The sequence below is a fragment of the Henckelia pumila genome, chromosome 1 (genome assembly GCF_033568475.1).
Source record: "Henckelia pumila isolate YLH828 chromosome 1, ASM3356847v2, whole genome shotgun sequence".
In the NCBI taxonomy this organism is placed as follows: Eukaryota; Viridiplantae; Streptophyta; class Magnoliopsida; order Lamiales; family Gesneriaceae; genus Henckelia; species Henckelia pumila.
This window is the reverse complement of record NC_133120.1, coordinates 90,899,303-90,905,398: the sequence shown is the minus strand read 5'-3', so window position 1 is coordinate 90,905,398 and position 6,096 is coordinate 90,899,303. Positions and strand designations below refer to the sequence as shown.

Below are 6,096 nucleotides of genomic sequence, written 5' to 3'. Positions count from 1 at the left end.
CTCGACATCACATATGATCCAAGCATGTACTGCGCCCACTCTTATTAAACACTAACGATGGAGTACACGCGTTGTGTGTGTAAATTATTATATACAAATATAATGTATTGTATATTGAATAATTTTTTAATTTTAAAGTGTTTGTTTATCTTTTTTTGTTTTTTTTTTTTTCAAACCTAAAAAAATTAGATATGAATGAAATTCAGTTTTAGATTGATGGAAAGAGATATAATAAAAGAATAGATGAAGCGAGTAGTTGAAAGAAAAATGCGAGATAAGTGAGTTGGAGAGAAAGTGTATAGGGGCATAAATTAAATGAAAAAAATTGGAGAAAATTCATCATGTCACCAAAAACAGTTAGAATAAGCTACCCGCATTTAACAAAGTAATAAAGATGCATGTATATATAGTTCTCTAAGATAGCAAATCCGGCCATGATTGGAGACAACATTATATTTCTCCACAAGATCAAATGATACGCGCGCGATTATATCACAATATGGGATCCACAAATAGAGCAAGAATATGTGACTTGATTACTTCTTCTGGATATGTAAACCCATCACCCTTCTCCAAACAGGTTATTGCTAATCGACCGTAACTGAGGAATGGCCTGAGACATTGTCTTGGTACGGACACCGTTTCCACCCATTCTTTATTCATAGTCATCCACATTTCTTCAGCAAGTTGAGTGAATTTATTCAGCGCTTCTTCTTTTGACACACCATATTGCTTCATATAGCAATCCACCGCAGTTACATTTTCGCCATCATTAAAGATCTTGCTCTCACGCTACAAAGTGAATAAATTAATATACATCAAATAATTAATAAATATCTATATATATTCCTTCATCGCTTAAGTATATGAAGGTAGTGTTTGGGAAAGCTTCTAGTAAGCACTTTTCAGTTTTTTTTTTCCACAAAATTTCAAAATTTTGCGAAGGAAAAGCTGAGAAATGCTTCTTAGAATTCTTTCCCAAACACTACCTAAATGCATTATACACATATATATATATATATATATACATACTTTGTTTGTAGCTCGATCGTTCATGTATCGACCGAAATGAGCCGTGGCAACTGCAATTTGAGGTTTTCTAATCAACCATTCAAAATGTGGTTGTGTAGCGGAGCCAATCAAGTAGGATGCAGACACAAGCATAAACAATGTGCTGGTGACAAGCCCAAGAGAAACAACATCTTCAAATGGCGGCACATGGTTTCTCCTGTACCAATTGGCTTCCTTATGATAAGCCAAATACAGTTGTTTCACCTACGTCAAAATTGCTTTTTTATGTTAGAAACTCGTGTGTAAAACCAACTTATACGGGCCGGCCGGTTCACCATTAATAAGCATATATAAACAAATTCAACATCCTTAAAATTAGGTTTGTTATCTTAAAGATAATGATTTGATATAATTTGCGTGAGTTGAATGAGAACTAATTTAAATAAGAAGTCGACATTTTTGGAGATAGTAATAATATATATCGTTAAAAAACAATTCATTGAAATTTTGAGAGTACAATAAATAATAAATCGCACTCACGCTTTCTTTAAAATAAGAGCACGCATAATGTTTTCCATGTTTCGATGCCTCACTGTCGAACTCCTCATACATTCTCCAAATGAATTTATAAATTTCTTTCTGGTAATCCGGGAGTCGATCGATCTCTCCAATCTCTGCAGTACTAAAGCACAAGAAATTAATTATAATTAGTTTATAAAAACGCTATGTAATTAATTAATTAATATATATTAATGCGCATCTTAAATATCATGTAGACCACAATATATATACAATAAATCTAATTATAAACTAGATCTCATTATTATTTTAAAAAATATATAGATATTATAGGAAATAAGAGACACCTTCTCAATTTTAGAATTAATAACCGAAACTCCAATCAGTTAGGTTCCGTTTAGATATTTACTTTAAAAACGTTTTTAGTGTTTTACAAGTGAAAAAAAACTGAAAGTATGTGTTTGGATAATTTTTTTGTAAAATGTTTTTGAATTTTTTTAAAGAGTATTTTTTAAGTATAATTTTTAAACACTTGATAGGTGTTTAATTTTAGAATGGAATTATGGATCGGAGGACAAAGATGAACAACATTACTTTTCTGATGTTAAAAAAATTCATATGATAATTGTCCAAACACATATTTATTTTTAAAACAACTTTTAAAAAATTTTATAAATTTTTTTTTTAAAAAAAAACTTTTATAAAAATGTTTTATAAGTAATTGTCTAAACAAATCCCTAATCTTTTTTCGAATTCAAAGATGGAATAACTTCACTACACTTCTTTTTTTTTTTACTGTAAAGATACCTATAACATATATATATATATATATCATCAAATACTAAAAATATGAAGCCATTCATTAAACTAATTCATTTTTTTGTTTGTTTGTTTTGTGATATATATTTATATATCTCTATACATGCATATGTACCTTTGTAATACTTGGGTAAATATCTCAAGGTCTTCAAGTGGAGCATATGTGTCATATGTGTCATCTAATACAGCAGTCAGTTGTACGGCTTTAGCAACGGCCGTTCGAGCAAAAGAATATTAAGGTTCATAATTCATACCCACTCCCCAAACATAGGATTCCACTATACGATCTCTCACGTAAGGAACTTTCCAACAAATCTTCGAATCCCTCCACCATCTGTACTTAATTGCATCAAACATCAAATATAATCGATCATCAAATAACGTGTTGAAATATATATGAGGTGTAGATGTAATTATATATAAGTACTAATTAATTATATATATACGCATGTACCTTGTGAGATCAAATAGCTCTTTCTTATACAAACTTTGCAGATAGTTGAAATTTAGTTTGGCGAACCTAACGATGAGTTCGTTGCTTGATTCCTCTTTTTCATATATAGGGATGTAATATCGCGCCCCTATGATAGGAACTTCCCGATGAATGGATTGATGTAAGGCTCGTGAAACTTTCTCTCTAATTAGTAAATTAGAATCGATTTCGGATCGGAAACGGTTCAAATGATAGGTTGTGAAAGTGATTGCCTCTTCCAACACATCCTCCCCTTGAATCCTCACTCCCGTTGCTTCGTAAAGGCTTAACAGACCCTTTATATCACTTTCCAATTCGTCGTCCGTGTCCTTCATGAACCTGTCGAAAACGCCTGTGGAAAACACCAGTTTTCGTACATTATTAGTACACATATATATGTCATTGTAATTATAATGCATGCATGACAATCCAATCCAATTATATATAAATATTACAAACTAATTAAATAAGATCATCAGATAAAGAGCTAGCAAAATACCACAAGGAATGATATGTCCATGTTGCCTAAACAACCGAAACAACAGCGAAGTATTGAACAAGTCATACTTCTCCATTGCTTTAAAATTTGAAGCAGAAGATTCACGAAAAATCAGCTCCAAGTTTTCATCGATCTCCTTCTCAAAGTGATAGGATAATCCCAGACGTTCGAGTAAATCGATTAATGCTATTTTATCAGTACTGGTTTTGCTTTCTTTAGCCATCAACATTTCCCTCACTTATTCCCTCAATGGAGCAACATATTCATCATACTTCACTTGTACCTGTATAAAAATATATATATATATAAATACATCGCGCGAGTACTCATCATATATATATATACTTCATGCGCCAATATGTATAGACTTGCACAAAAGTGGAGAGTAATATTAATTTTTATGTAATTATAATTAGGTAAAGGAAATCGATAGAAAATATATATATAAAGGAAAAAATAATTAAAGGGTTCCCAAAACAAATCACGGATGAATAATATTATAATATTACCTCATGAGTATCTATGTTTTTAGAAATGAAAGTAATCACCCCACATGCTCGGAAAACTCTGCGCCGGTTGGCCAATCTCGTTCTTGGAATGAAAACATTCGGAAGCCATTGTAATTATGTATATATGTTTTCTTTTCGAAAAGAAGTATGTGTTATTTATGTTTTGATTGTAGCAAATTATCAAAGAAACCAGCACCAATTTATAGGCTAACTTAAGTTCTAGCGCTTGACTTCTTGTGTATTATTTTTATCATGGTCCAAGATATTAAACAATTAAATTTTACATGTTTTATCGATCTACATTTTAGGCTTGTCACGCATTTAAGGTCATGCATGTGTTACACATATATATTTTATAGAGGTTTTTTCAACTTTCGTATACTGATTTATGCAAACAATAGATAAGAAAAAACTGGAATTTTGAGTAAATTAATGAAAAATTTTCAGTTTTAGAGTTAAATATATATCTTTCATTTTTTATATTTGTTCTTTTTCCGAGGGCTAATTGTATCCACACCCCCTGTGAAAAGTCTAAAAGGCATAAAACCCCTTTAGAAATATTAATAGGCTAATGCATCCCTCAGTTTTTTAAAATATAGCACATTTCACCCCTATGTTATACAAACTCGGGCACATTTATACCCTCTCATAGGGGTTTTTATGTTAATTTTTTTAAAACATAGGGTCTAACATGCTATTAATTTTACACAGGGGGTTTTATGCCTTTTAGACTTTTCACAGGGGGTGTGGATGCAATTAGCCCCTTTTTCCGATGACGTAAACTTATATCTGTCCACATCATTATTGCGCAATATGGAAAAATGACTGGTTAAAATTTCAAAAAAAATCAAAAAATAAAGGACAAAAAATGGAAATTAATAATATAAACAACCAAATAAGAATATATGTTTCCCTATAGTTAACAGACATATATAATATCATCTTTAGGTTTCAAGACTAGTATCCGATCGTTGAATGATAATATGGGAAAACTGCAAATTTGGTCTTGTATGTTTGTTATTTTGCGATTTTGGTCCTCTATGTATTCATATTTTAGTTTTAGTCTTGCATGTTCTGATTTTTGCCAATTTCGGTTCTTTTTATTCAAAAATGCTTACGTAACATTGTACACGTCAGCTCCACATCAGCACTAAATTGGTGTCACGTCAGCGCCACTTCGAAAAAATGACTAAAATTGCCAAAAAAATAAAGATAGCGGACTAAAACTGAAATCTGAAAATATAAAAAACTGAAATCGCAAAGTGACAAACATACAGGACCAAAAGAGCAATTTTTCCATAATAATTTTGAAGGGTCTTATATACAGAGAGTTTACATAATTTTCGTAAATAAACTTTTATCAATTCCAAAACCTCACGAAACATATATTACGTACATGTAAACTATTATTATTCTAGCGTCCCAGAACCCGTATTACGTGCTTGCATATCGTTATTTTGTTCCTATTTGTTTTTGTTTTATAAATTTTTGTAATTAAGCTGTAAAATAAGAATATAAATATATATATGTATAACTAAGTCAAAGTATGGAGGGAAAGAAAACTAAATAACTAAGTGCATTATTAGTATATTAAATTTGTTTACCAAATTCAATTATTATTCACTTCTGTCCCTTTATTAATAGTTTAAATAATTATATTTCTAGAATTGAAATATTTGTCTCAAGTTCGAGACCCAATTATTACAAAAAGAATTGAAATATTTAATATCTATAGTTTTTGGTTTCCCGATTCAGTTTATCTTCGAACGTAACTTGAGTAGAATCCTCGTTAGGTTGTGTTGCGGGGAAAAAAATAATATGTTACGTACGTGCACGGGTGGCTGTACAAAAGAAAGAGGGTAATGAACTTATGTCAGGGTAGGGATAAAGTCAAAAGGGATCGTCAACTTTATTCATTTTTTTTAAATTTTAGGTTCGTTTAGAACGTTTTTAATATTTTATAAGTGAAAAAAATTTAATATTTTTGAAAATTATTTTATAAAAATATTGTCCAAATACATACGTTAAGTTTTTTTTTTCATTTATAAAACATTAAAAACGTTTTTAATGAGCAACTAAGAGGTGTTTCTAAATATTTTTAGAATGTAACTATGGAAGACAAATGATGGACAACATTTAAAATTTATTTTAATACATGAATTATTGATAAAATTTCAAATTGACATGGTACATGAATTATTTAAAATAACTTAAATGATACATGATCCAACTAAAAAATCGATTTTATCCTTTAATAAAATTACTTT

The 6,096-nt window shown here is 30.2% G+C and overlaps 1 pseudogene; it reads right to left on the bottom strand.

Moving 5' to 3' along the window:
- Positions 1-492: 492 nt before the first annotated feature.
- LOC140868389 (gamma-curcumene synthase-like) lies at positions 493-3,834 on the bottom strand (annotated as a pseudogene).
- Between the last annotated feature and the right edge of the window lie 2,262 nt (positions 3,835-6,096).